This window comes from Corvus kubaryi, unplaced genomic scaffold (genome assembly GCF_017639235.1).
Source record: "Corvus kubaryi isolate FWS band 111438036 unplaced genomic scaffold, C.kubaryi_AGA036_p1.0 37353, whole genome shotgun sequence".
NCBI classification, from domain to species: domain Eukaryota; kingdom Metazoa; phylum Chordata; class Aves; order Passeriformes; family Corvidae; genus Corvus; species Corvus kubaryi.
This window is the reverse complement of record NW_024581115.1, coordinates 1,132,393-1,149,650: the sequence shown is the minus strand read 5'-3', so window position 1 is coordinate 1,149,650 and position 17,258 is coordinate 1,132,393. Positions and strand designations below refer to the sequence as shown.

At 37.2% G+C, this 17,258-nt stretch overlaps 1 protein-coding gene across 1 annotated transcript in view; it reads left to right on the top strand.

Moving 5' to 3' along the window:
• The first annotated feature begins 4,183 nt into the window (after window positions 1-4,183).
• ANKFN1 (ankyrin repeat and fibronectin type III domain containing 1) overlaps window positions 4,184-17,258 on the top strand; it is a 130,602-nt gene continuing 117,527 nt past the window's right edge. Inside the window, exon 1 of the mRNA XM_042032357.1 lies at window positions 4,184-4,440. The gene's annotated coding sequence lies outside the window, so the exon portion shown is untranslated. The remainder of the gene's footprint in view (window positions 4,441-17,258) is intronic.

Sequence of the window (17,258 nt, the reverse complement as noted above, 5' to 3'; positions counted from 1 at the left end):
AAGAGAAGGGATTCCATGGGATTACCTTTTCCCTATCTTAAGTCTGCCACAGTCTAATTTACAAAATGACAAGGTAATGCATGTTGTATATAAAGTACATTATCTGTATAATGCCAGCTGTGCTCTTCAGGAATGTGACATTGTGAAATGAGATTTCCACACACCTACAGGAATGAGCAGACACTGTGTTTATTAGCCTAGAAAAATACAATCCTAGATCAATAACACCCAGTCCCTCTCTATTTCTTCCTGTTTGTGCTCTGTGTCTGTGTCAGCCTTGCTCTGAGCCAGTGTTGTCAGGTGTACTCACCAGAGTCTGCTCAGTTGGAGCTGTGAATACCGGCCCAAAATAGCCTGCTCTTCTCAGGTGCCCCAGCAGTCAGTAAGTGCCTGCAGAAGGTACACACAGTTATTGGCTGCTGGGGTCGAGCTTCCCCACTGGAGATGAAGTTGTAACTGGCATGGGACAGTGGGAGGCTGTCAGCTCTCTGGAGAGGCTGGTTAGTGAGGATCTGGGTGGTAAATTCAAATATTCGGGTGCTAATCCAGCCTTAAGCCACTGAGCTACTGGGTACTTTCATGTAGCCAGTACCTTTCCTGTGACTTGATTCCCCCATCTCTGAAGTAGAATCATGCTGCTCATGAAGTGGAAAGATTAGATATTCTAAACAAAAACCATTATTGCTCTTATTGACAGGGAAAATATCCCAGTTGGATTGATTTGGGATTTCATAATGTTGGTAATACACTCCTGAATAAGGTGATGCTGCAGGTGGGTGGCATTCACCTTTGCACAAACTAGGTTTATGTGGGACTGTTGAAATTGATAATATAAATTTGCTTCATACACATTTCAGTAATTCCACTTTGAACTTGTGGAAGATTCTCTGTGGGTGTTGATCAGGTCCCAAAGATTATATATAATACAATATATATAATTGTATAATAGAATATATAATATAATATAATATAACCCACCAAAAACTCTGGCAGAACTTATTTTCCTTCATTTGGACATATACAATGACTCAGAAAATTGAGAATGTCCATTTTGGTCTTATCTCAGTATGTTTAGTGTCTCCCTAATTCTGATAACTGTATTTTGAGAATATGAGGTTTTGAATGAGCCCTGAGAAACTGTGCCTCCAGGGTTAATGAAAACAGTAAATGAGTCTGGTCTGATACCCAGCAAAGCAGTTCTGGATTGCCTGCTGCAGCTGGTAGACTTCCAGGAGGAGCCAGAAAAGGGAAAACTCAACTTTGTTTAGGAATACAGTTGGATGACAAAGGCATGGGAGCCTGGAATTTCTGTCCGAGTTTTCCTGCATAGTGACAGACGCAGCAGGACATTACTTTCTTTGGATGTCAATGTCTGACTCATTCTTGTCTGAGCCTTAGTAAAGCTGAAGAATTGGTGCTTCAGAGAACCAGGGAGCTGAAAGTTGTCTGCTGACGTTAGATCTTGAAAGGAGTGAAAGACTGTTTATTATTTGAACTTCAAGAAGAAATGAAAAAAATGTTATCTAACTGTAGCGCTGAGTCATCTTAGCCTGGCAAGTGTTAGGAGCTGCTTAGGTCAGCTGAAAGACTGGGAAGGAAAATAGTGACTAAAGAATTTTCTTGTGTCAGCAGAGGGTCTCTGCTGCAGTATGGACTGGGATTTAGAAGTGGAGATCTGAAGGGGAACATTATAAACAGCAGCTGCTTTAGAAATTGCCTCATTCTTTTGCTTCTGATGATTGCATAAAGTCATAGGAAATCCTGCCATAGCCATCCCTTCTAATTTTTCAACAAGCAATATTCACATCTCTGTTATTTTCTAGCCTAGTTACAATACATAGTGCTTGTTTAAGAAAAACTTATATATTCTTTCCTTAAATTTGCTTCCTCTCAAGCACAAATTTTAGACGCATCTAAGTGATTTATAAGCCTAATCTGCCTGAATCACTCCTGAAAGTTAGACCTGACATTTCTGCAAGTTTTATCTGTGGGCTATTGTTAAAATGAATCAGAATATAATTTTTCAACTTCTTTGGCTGAAGGTCTCAAGAACCTTGTGAACTTCTAAATAAATAATTTTATTCTAAATGTGAAAATATTTATTGACCCTTCCCTTGTATGATGACATCAGTATGGCTTGCCCTTGGTGATGGGAACAGTTCGGGAATTTTTGACAAAAAATTTGGAAAAGGCTTCAGCTGGGGCTCTCAAGGCTTCATTTATTGCACATTGTACTGTAATTCCTGTGAGGTCCACTGACCAAGCCCTTTGCCCTGGGCCTTGAGCACAGTTTGGAGTGTGCCTTAACACCTTGTTTCATTTTGCATTCTAAAAGGGTCTCCAAGTGGCAACTACTTCAGTGTTCTCTTTGCTTTTTGCCTTCTCCCTGAAATAGAAGACACACCATGTTCCATTGCTTCTTCCAGCTATACATGCTGCATCTCCAGTGTGCCAAGATCTGCTCTATTAATAGTTGTAAATAGCTCAGCTGTGGGAGGATTTTCTTTACCTAAGTTGTGAAATGGTTTGTCTTCTATCAGTTCTTTGCATGAAGCAGAAGAAACAAAGATTTACAGAAAAGTAGGTTCTCTTTAGAGTGCACTAGAAGGAAGATCTTTCATTCAAACAGGGGATACAATGATATTTCCACCAGGTTCTTTTCTCCTCCCTTCTCCTTTAGTTTATTAAGTATCTGGGGGATGAAAACAGCCTCTCACTGGCGAGACTTGTCCATAGAAGGTCACACTTAAACCCTTGTGGCTGTAATTATTTTGTCTCCTTGCTCGCCAATACTGCCATATGAATGAGGTCATGGTATTTAAGTGATTCTAGCTGCTTAATATCTTCACTTTATGTCCTAAAGGACTTCTGGCACTTGAGCACTGTGTTTGAGGACTATTAGATAGGAATCTTATCTTGAGAATTTACTGACATTGTTGGATTTATATCCTTATGTGTTTTCTGTCTTTAAGTTATTATTTCTCTCCAATAATACAAATGATCCAAATGTCAAGATTCTGATACTGTGTATTCTACAAGGAGAGTGAGGGGCAGAAATCCCATCTCATAGATTTAAATTCAAAAAGGTAATATCCTCTTATAAAAGTTGTGTTATCTCAGTCAGATTCCAATGCAGAAAAATTAATCAAGTCACTGAAACTTTTCTTCTGCCACTGTGTTTAACATTTCTTTCTTTTTTCTCTAAAGTGTCAGGAAGTGGTGCTGAGTTGGCAGCAGTATATACCATCCCAGAGGAGGCTGTAAAGTAAGTGTTAAAAATGTTTAGTCCTGTCTATAAAAATTAGTTCTACTGAACTCTAAAAAAGTAGTAATGGAACTGCCTCTTCTAGCAGTTTTTGTGGTTATTAAGAGATGTTAGTGCATTAATTATGTTCCAATGGAGATTTAAATTCTAATCTGAACTCTCCATCCAAATTGAATGTTTTCTTAACTGTAGCACTAGCTGATAAAATTTCTGTGAATTCCTTTACATAGAACGAAATTTACCACTGTATAAATAAGTAGGCTTGTGGGAATGATTATTGATTTATATAAATTAATTTTGAGGAGGAGGCCTCTTTTGATAGAGAGCTTGCCTTGAAGATTCATGTTACAATTCATCTGTTCACTTGTTTCCTCACAGAAGTTATTGTAATTAAGGTATCTCATACACTAGAATAAATTTAAGAGACTGTGTTAAAAAGATGGCCCTTCATCAGAATATCAGAATTATTTACTGTTATTCCTTCAAAACAGAAATTTTATTATTTAAATAGTTACGCTGCTTCTAATCCTCATGCAACATAATTGTCAACATGATGGTGCTAATATTAACAGAGTAATTTAACTTATTGAAGGGAACATAGTATCTGTCAGGAGCATTTCAGCCTTTGCTGCTCTCCTGGAAAAGAGAAATAGAGAATTTTTCCTTTTATTAAGACATAATTTCACTTTAAAGGGACATCTATTTTTTGAATATCATGATATTCATGAGAATGATTGCATTAAAATCCTTTTCCAGTGTTGTTGTTCCCTCCCAAGCTTATGATCAGTATTTTACAGTTTTTCTGGGGGTCAAAATGCCACCGGAGGACAGATGACACACTTCAGTGTACCCTTACCATCTAATGTGTTACTTTCTGGTCTCAGGTTGCTTTTCCTTCAGTAGATGGACACTATCAGTTGTCAGTTTCCCCTCTATTGTTTCTTCGCTGCAGAAGCTCAATAACTGGGAGATGACAGAGCAGCCGTGCTGCCTCTGCTCGGGGAGCAGGAGAACTCTGATAGGGATATAAATTACTGGAAGAGTGTTCATCTCAGGAATTGCAGACAGACAGAGCAGCTCTGAGGAAACGCAAACTGTCAAAGACGGTTTGTTTCAGCTGAGGCTTGAATAACAGCAGAAGTGAAAAGGGGCAAAGCAAACTGGAGTCACTGTATGTAAGTATTCTCAAATAATTTCTTAGACAGTTCACTTATCTGATGAGCAGATTACTACATGCATTTCTAGACACTACTTTTCATCTTTGAAGAATGAAGATTGCATTTCATTTAATGTGATGCATGAGCAGATTATTTCTTTGCTGTTCTCTAAATATGTAGAATATTTTATAAGAAGAATGGAAATTGAAATATTTATTGGGGAGAAAACACTTTTGTTATGCCTTCCAAGTAAATGCTACTATTTTAAACCAAGTATATAGTGATACTATGGTGTGTGGCCAATACCCTTTAATGGGCTGTACTTATAAACAAGTAATCATCATATTAAAACTGGGTGCTCATAATTTCTTTATGCAACTGTTTATATTTCTACTGTTTTCTTCGAGAGTCAGTTTATGGGAGGGTGTTAGCTTACCTGCATTCACACATGAGCAAACCCAGTATTAAAAACTGACAACCTGGAATGAGTATGCTTAGAGTTTTTGACAGTCCAAGACAAACCAGGGGGGTTTTAAGGAAAAGTTCTTATTTCCTTTGATTCCCTGCAAAAGGTTGGGGGGGGGTGGGTGTTTGTGATAACTAAAGAATAAGTAGTTTTGGGAGTTATCAAAAACTTTAGGGGACCTGTTTTGAATAGAACAAATCAACTCCAGCCAATGGGAGATTAAGGAAGCTAATTAGGATTAGGTTGCATTGTAGTATCACACTCAGACTGCTATGACACATGGAATAAAAGAGGATCGCTTGGATTTTCTGAAAGCTGGTTATTAACCTGCAATTATTTCTCAGGATGTTTTCCAAGCACTGTTCATTAGCAACAGATTCAAAGCTCATGTGCCTTCTATAGCAACAGCACTTCAGGTTTTTAGAACATTTATATGGCACTGCAACAGGCTAGATTTTTTTCATGTTTCATAAACTGATTAAGATGCCTTTTGGAAAAAGGGGGATATAAGTTTACATGTGTCTGTCTTCTCTGAAAGAATTTGATTTGACTGTATGTTGTCAAAGGCTCTAGATAACTAGTGATTCATGTAACTAAATAGTCTCATGGCGACTGCTCCTCTGATGGAAGAAACTTGGCCTGCACATGCATGTTACAATTGACTGTCTTGGAAATAGCATGACATTCTTGTCTGTACTCTTTCCACATACAGGATGAAGTAGTACTGGTTTCTTCTTTTTAAATCTTCTTTTTGAAGATTTTAAGCTGATGATAAGGAAAGTTTCCACAGAACTTACCTAAAACTTTGTACTGAGCTCAATACAAGCAATGACAGAAGGGTAGCCAGTAATTCACCGAGGAATTCATACCTGTTTCCTTCGTTTTCGATGTGATGGCATGTCCAATTACACCGAGCCTTTACTGCTAATCTCAACAGGCCCTCTCTTGCACTTCTTGCCTTTATTGTTCCTGCAGCTTTCCTAGTGTAGAGTTAGTGGATGATGCTATTAAATGTTGTAAATATAGGTTCTTACAAGTATTTTCTGCATTTATAGAATAAATTGAGGACTCCTTGTTCAGCCAAACTGAATGATGACGGAGAATGTTCCCTATTGTTAGGGCTGATTAGAAATCCTTTCCCCTAAAATCAAATTAGTTTTGGTATTTTTACTGTGAAATCCAAAACCTACAGCTCTTTTTAGATTTTAGGAGAAACTTGGTCTCCCCCTAAAATAAGACAGATTTTTGTTTTAATGACAACAAATTTCCCCACAAATTTATGACTGAAAAAGTTCCTATACAGAATAGCATTAAACTTTCTCTGTTAGCTGTATTTAGGAAATCTTGCAGAGTTTAGTCCATGCCAAATTCATGTTGAGCTCTAAACTGTTTTCAGTGTATACCTGGAGAACAAATCAATACATTCAGCGAAACTGTGGAATACATATAAAAAGCTTTTTACAGCAACTGTGTTAATTTTGTGTTAATCATAAACTCAGTAATGCTTGATGTAGAAAACTCATTACTCTCTAAGTTGAAGGAATTGGGAATTGCTAATGTTTTGATTGCAAGTTTTACTGTTCATTATCATTGCAATACTGTTCTTGTGGGCTCTATTTATCAAAAAAAGAAAATATCAATAATTATGGTCAGACAGGGTTAAACTCACAACTGAATAGATTAACTAAGCTCTATCCAAAATTTAAACCCATTCTTTCCCTCTCTCTTTGCTCTTTCCAATGTTTGTCAATGCCCTTTCAGTACCTCTGTTAGGGAGGGAAAGTCCTTCTGTAGGTGATAAGTTTGGGGATGTGTTTACCTCCAATTCCAATGTTCCACGTGCAGTTGAATATACCTTGTAGAAACACTTCAGAGACTTTAAAGCTTTGTTTGTTACAGAACTGAAACTATCAAAACTAGCAAACAAGTTTTCATTTAGTTTTCCTCATAGGTTTGGGGTTTGTTCTTTTTTTTAAGGTTTATTGTAATCTGAAGCAATCATGTAATGCAGAGAAAAATCCAGATCCTCCATGAAAGCAAAGATTAGATTAGATTACATTAGATTACATTAGATTACATTAGATATCTGCAGCAAGAAGCCCTTGTGGAATATTTTTATTGGGAGTTCAGGTATTTTGAAACCATGCAGCTAATTAATTTCTCCATTTTAATATTAAAAATTATGCATCTGGAATATGTTGTCTCTCTAAGAAATAGGGAGGCCTGGGTTTCAATCTCTTTGAAAAGATCCATTTATTATAAAAAGTATTGTATTTCCCAGGCACTATTTTTGAAAACAGGATTCAGGTCTGTGAGGTCATTTGAATTGCCAGGATAATGATATTACTAAATGTGTTTGTGTGTGATTCTGACATAAATGACAGACTTTCACTAAACTTGGAGAACTATTCTTATGCTTCTGACTGTTTCGGTAGCCAGTGCTTGTGTGATTCAGTATTAGCCAGCACTGGTTTGGTGTGTGGCTGGACAAGGGTGAGAAGAGGAAAAGGGCAACCAGAAAATAATGATTGTAAATGTATTATTTTTCAAATAGCTAGAGCTACATTTTAGTTTATTTTCTTATTAGGTGAACAATATTTTATCAACTGGAAATTATTTGTGAATCAGTGCAAAACTTCCCTATAGTTTATAAAAAAACCTAAGCAGGAATGTTGTTCTACTATGTTCCCCCCCTACTTATGCAGAATTTCTGCTTTGCAACCCAAATGTACTGCTTAAATGGCCCAGCTGATTATATGACTTGTTGCAAAGACTATTAGACCTCTTTAAGTGGTATTGCAAAAATGCAGGGAATACTGAAAAAAATACAGGCAAGGTAGCTCTGCTGATGTTTAACAGACACAAGAAAGTTTTCTACTTAAAACACAACTTTCTATCCTTTTATGATATCTGTTATAGCCAGTCTCCAGCATTTGGATATATTCACGAGCCCAGTAGCGGATCCTCTGTTTTCAACTTTGAAAAAACAGAGTGGAAACTCACCAGAAAGTCAGATGAAAACATTCTGCAGCCTACAGCAGATTCTGTGCTACATGGCCTTTGAGCTGCCCGAAGAACAATTGGGAAGTGTGGGAATTGCTCAAGAGAAGTCGTGAATTGTTTTGGGATTTACTCAACATATTCTAATTTTGGATGAAAGATGTGATTATGGAAGCACATAATAAGCATTCTCTCCTACACTCACAAAGAGTTTGTTTTCAAATCATTCTCTGTTACACATGCTCAGATTCTGTGGCATTATATCAGCCCATTCGCATGCTTCAGTCAGGTTCCAGAATGGATTCCTAATGATGCAGTGGTTTTTTTCCTTCTAAATGAATAAACAAATGGAATTCCTACCTGTCCTACAAGTACTACTGTTCTTGTGACAACAGTTGTGCAGTGAAGCTGGATTTGTTTCAGGGCAATGCCTTCCACCCTTCCTTATTGCACAGAAAAGAAGCGAAGAGCACAGTTTATTTGGACCTAGAATCAGGTGGAACCTGTTTCTCATGTTCTATTGAAGAATGAGTAGAGAAGACCTCATGGCAGCAGTAGGTGGGGATGTTTGGCCAACCTCCCACCCAGGTAGACTAACTGAATTAAGACCTTGGCTATGTTGAGGCCCCAGTCCAGCAAAAGGGACTTGGTGGCACAATGGGGTGAATCTAAATCAAAATATGTCAAAGATGAAAAAATATCGTAAAATTTTCTGAGCCATGGTAAAACCCAGAGGCTTTTTTTTCTTAACCTAAGGGAGCAGTTAAAAAGGTTATTGCATTCAACAATTTTTTAAAGCACTTTTGCAATCATGAGCAAACCTCTGTATCAGTTGGCATCACTTCTTGGTGTCCTTCATTAAGGGCAAAGAGGTAAAATAAAAGCACAGAATTAAGCTCAGCGATCCAGAGCACTGATTCATGTCTTTATATGTAAAATTTATGCCTTCAAAAGTTCAAATTTATATTTTCTGAAAGCATAAATGGCTATTCTACTTCTATCATTATCCTTGTATTTTTCAGTGGCTATAAATGTGGTTATTAAATCTAGAGTGTGTCTTCTGCAGTGGTTTCATTGTCCATATATAGATATCAAGACAGCTACAGACTACTTAATGACAGCCTTTTTTAGGTCCAATGAATGTGTCAGTAAAGGAAACCAAGAATTTCTCTTAATAAAATCGTTTTCAGCATCCTTGAGGACTCATTAAGTGATGTCTTTAGAAGTCATATTCAGTGAGCTAATTAACATGATCAGAATGTGCATTCCTTCCTTATGATTAATTTCATAGCACCAAAAGGAAAACTCTAGGTAAAAGTCTTAGTGACACTAAATACATAGATCCTTATATTCTGTGTTGGAATGCATGACACACTGGCTACAGTTTGAATAACTGTTTAAAGTATTTTGAAAGCAGCAAGGACATAATTCAACTTAAGTTCTCACTTTCTCTCAGCAGAAGTACACAGGGCATTAAACAGCTTGGGCAAACAGTCTGGAAAGTTACGTTGCGGTTCATCTTGTTACACTTGGTGCTTTATATGTAATGGTGGTTTTTGCTCTGAGTTCCACTCAGTAAACCTGGGACTTCAGCTTTTTTATGGAGACATTAAAGTTTGCAATACCTAATCTTCTTTATTGTGATAATCTACTCACCGTGAGGCAAAGACAAAGCATATGTAAGGAATAAGGATCACTTTCATCACTCTTATAGGTTTGGCATCTCAGAGATTAAGAATACTAAAATATTAACCACAGGAGAAAATGTTGCGGATGGCTTTTTAAAATTTTTTAAACTGAAATATGAGTGACATGACCTATTCCTGAGGCACTTGCATTGAAGTTTATTGGCATGGTGATGTTTTTTTAGCATCCACATGAACATTGCTCTATAGTATTGTCCTGTAGGGTATAAAATCAGTAGTGACACTCAAGTATGCTGTTTGCTTTGAATTAGTCTAATCTTGGTTTAGTTGACTGAACTATACTTGAGTTATTGGAAGACAATAGCCTTTGGTGATATAATTTGATTGTAATAGGATGGAAAACTAAACGTTGTATTCCTTAGTGTCTCTGACTGGAACAGATGAATGGGATGGAGTTATTGAATACTGCCTAAGGAGTTTGGCAATGAGTTCTTCAGAGAATTGCACAGCTTAAATATTCTATTTTCCTCTGTGTCTGATGTGGTGCACTGACTGCCTGCCCTTCTTACTTTGCTTGAGCAGACGTCTTGTTTCAGCTATGATGAGATACATCAGTGTAGCTCCCACTAATAGTCTCTGATTTCTATTTTGTTGCTGGTTTATGTCAATCAATCTGTCTCCATCTGGAGATCTCTCCATGTTTGGAGAGTTGGCTGTTGAAACACTTCTAGCTGAAGCCATACTAATACATTTCTCTAGCTTAAACTCTTTACCGATTTTAAACCACCAGGTTCATATGAGAATGAATGGAATTTGGTAACTGAAAGGGCTTTAAAGGTATCATCCCTGGGAAATAATTTTTGAAACAAAAATGTTAATTAATTGTGCATTATAAAGAGATTAGCTTTCTAAAACTAGAAGAAGATACAGGTCAAGTAACAGACTAATGATGTTCATTTGCAAATAATACTAATTATTAACTACTTAAAAGGACTAAATTGCATTCTTTTCAGTAAAAAATTATTGATACATTTGGCATTATGGCACTGTAATAATAAAAATAAGATTTTAATGAAAATACAGATATCCATTCAGATTCCTGGTTATTGAGCATGTTCTGCCTGTGGTCATAAACAACTCTTTAAAGGACTAATATATTGATTAACGACCACCATTTAGGTGTTAAAGCTGACAAATCTAAAAAAAAAGCCCAACCACCAGATCAGTACACCAAGGGTGGGTTTGATATTAAATAAATCTGGGATCAGAAGAGTGGTCCTGTTTGATTTCAGCACTTCTGTTGTTCCATTTCTTATTTAGAATGCTACGCTCTCTGTGAATTTTATCAGAGAATGCTACTTTATGGGACACTTTAGTACAAATTACTGTCTCTAAAGTTTTTCCTACAGAGCAGAGAAGGGAAGAATTCAGCTATATGTTCCATCTTTACTACTGCATTCCTCAGAATGTTCCATATGTTTACCTTTATCTGACTTTAGATTTTGTGCCTTTGTGGCTGCTGGCAAGAGCAGTTGAATTCTTTCATGCCTGTTGCTTTAATAAGGAATGTGAAGCCACATACACAGTAACATGAGAACACAACAGTGTGAAGCAGAAATAATCCCTGATGAGATGCGTATCTTGAGTAGGGATTAGGAATGCTTTGCACCCAGTTCTTTATTTGGACTGTTACTCTGAAAAATTCCAAAAGGGGGCAATCTTACCCTCTGCCTGGAAGCTATAAATATAATTCAACTGGGAAAATACAGCACACTACTTTCCAAGTTCTCATTTACCTTAGAAAACTGAAGGTTAGTCCAATGGTGAAAACAACATTTAAGGGTTTGGTTTTCTTTTTGAAAAGCAAATTTTAAAAGAGACACTGGATTTTCAAACTTTATTAACTGCAACAGTATGGATACATGTGGTCACTTTCAAATTGTGATGGATAAAATTATCTGATGCCCTTACTTAGAGTGAAAAATCAGGGTGTTGAGAGGGAGAAACATTAAAAAGTAATATATTAAATTCCTTATGGACATATGTCAAACATGCCTATGCTGGAGATTTAGGGAAAAACAGAATCTCAAACTCATCCTCCTTCACCAGATGATTGGCGCTTACGAACTTGAGACAAAAACTCTGTGCTAGCTTGGAGAAATGGAATTTTTTTTTAATAATTTCTTATCTTTCTGTAGTGAAGTAGAAGAAATAATCTGTAGCCATGTGCTTGCCATTAATTTGTAGTAACTTTTTAACTATATAGAGTATTTTCTGTAAGAAGAATGCCTATTTTCTTTCTATATGCTTCTTCCTCAGCAATGTGTTGTTGACCCATCTTTTGTAATTTGATTGCAGCAGTCATTTAGTTCCACAAAAAGAAAATATTTAATGTATATGATATATATAGATCTACTAGCCCCCCAAAATAGTTTAAACAGATACTAGAAAACCAACACCAAGCCAATATCCCTTGGTTGAACCAAATGGATGTTCCAAAGGAAGGCTGCAGGAAGCTGGTGAGGAACATTCTTGCTCTTGACTGTGTGGCACAGGATGCTGCAGTCCCAGCCTCGCAGTTTTCTCCAGAGACCAGCCTTCTGAGTATCCTGTCATGCTCTCAGACTGAATGTCTGCCACATGTTCAGAACACTGGTATCTCACTGATAGCTCCCTGCCTCAGAAATCAGGCAGTTATTTCAGGCCTCTGCTGAAAGAGGCCCACCATGCTGCCGGGGCATCTGTCACTGGAGTGTGCTGTTTGTTACAGGGCAGGTGAGAACTGTGCTGGTGGAAGAAAACGGACACATACAGCTCCGAAGTACTTTCTGAGCTTGGCTTTATCTTGCATTTAGAGAACACTTCTGATGCTTTAAAGATATTCAACATTTTGAGAGACTTCTGAAGCTGATATTTATGAAATGTTCAATAACTTCTCTTTTTACCTGTGGTTCATCCCCATGACACTGGGGCTGAGTATCCACCCATGGTACACCCAAATCCTATAGTGAGTCATTACTACATGGAGCCTGGCTAAAGCTGATAGATTACCTGTAGTTAAATGAATTTCAGTTTGTGATGTTTAGAGTCTTGGGCTCCAGTCCATACAGTATGAATAAAGAGGCCCAGACTGTCAACCTGTGTCTGCTGCAGTAGGTCTGACCTCTGATTCACAGCAAAGAGGGAGGCTGGTACAGTCACAGTTCCATACAGCGTTATGGTTAAATGTATTTTCATAAGATGTATTTGAAGCTAAAATAAATTACAGCACCACTTTATTTTTATTGTGTTAAGCAGTATACATAATTTTTTTTTTTTTACCTTGCTTCACATTCATATGATGTAGACTATTTTAAACCCAGCCACATTTTTCTCCCCTCTAGAGAAGATGACCATATCAATTGCCTCACTATCTGTTTACATTCTGGAAAGAGTCATTGGGGATTTTCTCTTTCTGAAATAAACGTTTGCTTATGGATTTTTTTTTTATTGTCAAATCCATGGCATTTTTAAAGTAAATATGAGTACAAGGTTTATATTATTTTAAATGTATATTGTATTTGTCTTCCCAACACTGTGGTTTTTAGTACTGTGAATACCGTAGTATGGAGCCAGCCTATTAAACAGCCTGTTTTTGTAAGGAAACTGTTAGTCCACCTACAATATTCTATTGCTTACTGTGTTCTTCCAATATGCTTAGCATTCCACAACCTAAATGATCATTTGTTGAACAAATTCATGCTTTTATTAGTCAAAATACAGAGAAAACAGAGCCCCCCTGTTTCAAGATATTTGCTAATGCACGGTTAATTATCACATATAGCTTACTATAATTCATTTTACAGGGAGACCTCCTGCAGGTAACATACTAGCAGTTTATGAAGCAAAATAACCTCACTATAGATTAGAACTGTTTCACTACTGGTCAGACAGTTGCTGCTTCTAGGCCTTCTCACTTCACATTGCTAATTTGAACAAGGCTTTATTTTTATATTTGTCAGCAGCAAGACTGTAGCATGGTTGTTAAACCTCTCCCAGGCCTAATTAGAGTAGCAATGCTAGCATTCATAATGAATCTCGTGTCCTGGGTTGGAGGAGGTAGCCGTGGTGCTACAGTAGCTTCCTGGCAGACAGTTGCTGGCAGGTTTAAGGTAGCTTGTGGCTGGCAATATTAAGTGACTGTTGAAATTCATTGACTCCACTGCGGCTTATGTGTCTAGATGACAACAAGTTTACACGGTTCTTTTATAGTTACAGCAAATGGGTCCATTTAAATATTTATTAGGTGATTATGGTGATGTGAAATGGAAAAAAATTGCAAAGTACAGTATTGCGTGTATAACTGTTTTAACTGTTTGTACAAAATAGGCCTGTGGTATCATTTGAAATTACAGCATCTTTTTTTCCTCATAAATATTTATAGCGTATCAGTAGCTAGGAATGCTAATTTATTTGCATTTTGTTTCTTATTTAATTTGACAGCCTTTTGGGTAGCCATTAAAGGCACTCACCCTGATTTGAATGAAGGATCTTTCAATCAGCAGTTGAGTGGCATTTTGATTGGAGTGGGTGAAGTTCAATTTTAGGAGTTCATTTTGCTTTATGAGACACAGAAAGGAGTATTACCTGTGTGTGCTCAATGACGGGAGCACCCCCAGAAGGCCTGCTTCTCTGAAACTCTCGCTTCTGAAGAATTTGTCATAGTTTTTGCATTAAATGTAGTCAGTTTGGTTTATTTTGCTCTTTTTCTGCCTTAATAAAGGTGAAAATAACACAAAAGCCAGGTATAATTTCTGAAAAAAATCAGGCAAGAGTTGTTGTAAGATATTAATATGACTTGGATGATAGAACAAGCTATTTCAGCTATATAGATAAAAGGATTAAATGCAGACAGAAAAAGAAATCTAATTCATCGACAGCTTTGTAGCTACTGTTTACTTTGTCACAGCAACAGAAGAGATGGAAGTGAGTCAATCTCACTTAAGGGCATGAGAGAACACGATGATGTTATCTAGAGGTGTCAGAGCAAATATACACATTGGAAATGCTTTCAGTGATGGCACAGAAAATAGTTACCATGAAGAAAAATCAGGCATAGTACAGTAAATTTAGTCTGAATATATGTGTGTCTGCATCTATGTGTAAACTTACACATAGTATGAGAGACTTGCTCTTTGTAAAGAAAATAATTACACTTCAGCAGCTTCACTCACAGTGCTATCACTGAACTTCACTCCTGTTTAGAAATTTAAATTTGCTGCAAGTGGGTGGCAGAACTTTCTGAATCTATATTTTCTAAAGAACAGAAATAAACAGTAGAGATGAATCTGAAGTCGGCTCTTATGAGGGGAAGTGTAAAATGTGCATCATTGTCAAATAGAGGCAGTGAACACCAGCTGAAGTTGTTTGGCTGTTTTGAGATATTGACCAACATGTATCCACAGGTCTGACTTGTGCTTTGCTAATTCTGTGCACATACTTTCTTAGATATTTTCACATCAATTTCAGCCGGCTTTGAATACTTTCTATTTTCTTCTGCTGAAAAATTAATTCATTATTTGGGCCGGTTTTGCCAATTTTACTTGAGGAGAGTGGTTACACAGCCTGGAAATATTGACAGCAACTTGAAATGGAGATGGAGAATTTTCATACTTTTGAAAATGAGGTGAATTACTCTTCTGAACAGAATAAGAAATTCTGGGAAGTCAAATGGAGACATGAAGCTGAATTAACTGTTCCACATGAAGCTACTGGAATACCCATAGGCTTCCTTAAGGCATGCTGTATTACGTCTAGGATTGGGATATAGTCTACTGTATAGACTTCAAGCTTGGGTGACATTTTGTTACTGAGTTAATATTTATTTTGTTACCAGTAGGAAAAAGCAAGACAGAAATCCTATAGGCATATATTTAATGCTGGTTTTAGCTCAAATTTGGTGCCCATATTCAAAATTGAGAGAGCTAGTGACCAAAGGATACTATTACGGTACTAGTATTAAAAATTAGACTAGTATTAGATTAGAATTAGTATTAGAGTTCAGTTGAGAATTGGGTGTTCGGTTTCTTTTCTGCTATGAGAACTCAAAAGCTTAGGGGGTGAATTATTGCATTAATAAACTGTCTTTATGATTATAATGTTATTTATCCTCAGGCTGAAGAATTCTGTGCTTATGTCTGCACTAGTTTTGGGTGAAGTCCTATGGTGGCCAAGATGAGAAGTTAGACTTGCAGCTCAGAGTGGACGTTCATTGATGTGAAAGGAGGACAGTGGAAATGTGTCCTTGTGAGTCCACAACAGCCCTGGTCCTTAGGGCTGTCGATCCAATTATTTTCACAAGGACTAAATTCATTTAAAAGACGATGAAGTGAGGGGGGGGAAGGAACATTCCTTAGCTTTTTGAGTCTGGAACTTCTGTCCTATGCTCTGCTCAGATTTTCCAGTGAGATCACTTCCTGAATGGGGAGTAATATTAGTAAGTGTTCTGAGAGGCAGGTTCAAAAGCTGAGCACATGGAATTGGCCCAGCTTCGTGGTATCCCATCAGTGACAAAGCTGAACTTGGTTCGAGTTTTCCAATAAGCTCAGAACTGTCACATGTGCAGCTTGAATAAGATGAGCTAAATTATATATATTGCATGCACATTTTTGTGTTAAAGAATCTGTGAAATCAAATGTTTGAAGTGTGCATGGGTGTGTTGTATTTGCATTCAATATAGAGTTGACTGTTCATCCAGTGCTGTAGCCTTCTCTACCTCCATTTTCTGCCACAACTTTGTGCCATCTGTACTCAATATACTGTTAAATACTTTATTTTCAAGAGATTTCTGCAGTTTAGTAGTTGAAGCTACTATATTTTATACATTTCTCAGAACTGTTACAAGTTTATTGTTATAATCTACATTTATGAATTTCAATAACACTTAAAGGTGGGGATGTACTGTTCTCCCAACTGAACTAATACAGAAAGTAAGACAGAAATCTTGTTCAAGAGATAGTTATTTAAATCTGTCTCTGAGTACAAAGTGGTGCTCTCACCACTGAGTCCCTCTTATGCTGACATTCCTTCTTGTGATCCATTTAGATGAAATAAAGGGGGGTGGGGAGATGGCAAAAAACGTGGAGTCATGAGACAGCACCGTTCACTGCAGATGGCAAAATAAAGCTTCTTTTTACAGTATCCAGAGAAATAATTTTAGACAATCAGTAGTACAGTAAACTACATTCTGTCTCTGTGTATGACACCGAGAAATAAAAATATATTTTTCAATTGAATGAAAAATATGAGGTCCAAGCATCAAGATCTTAGCACTAGGACAAACTGGAAATTTTCCAGTGGAACATTTTTCCCTCAGCTAATGCCAGTTCACCAAAACCTAACACATTGCATGAAAATGTCTATTCCAATGAAATTTTTGATGGAAATGTTCTTGGTTTGCTGCCAGCTCACCCGCTTTTCCCAGCTCTCAGCTCCCCGGCATCTCAGGTGGAACAGTGCCAGAAAGTCAAGTTTCTTCACATTCCTGGCCTGTTTGGCAGACTGCCATGAGGGATGGGAGTCTGGGCTCTCAAAAGTGGACAAGAAACCTTATACATGCACATACAACCATACACATACTCTCACAGGTCATTTAAATCCATGTCAGTTCATTCAAAGTAAAGGGGTTTTTTTTAACATAGAGGGTCTTTTAAATATGACCCTCCTATGGAAATTTCTCATGTTGG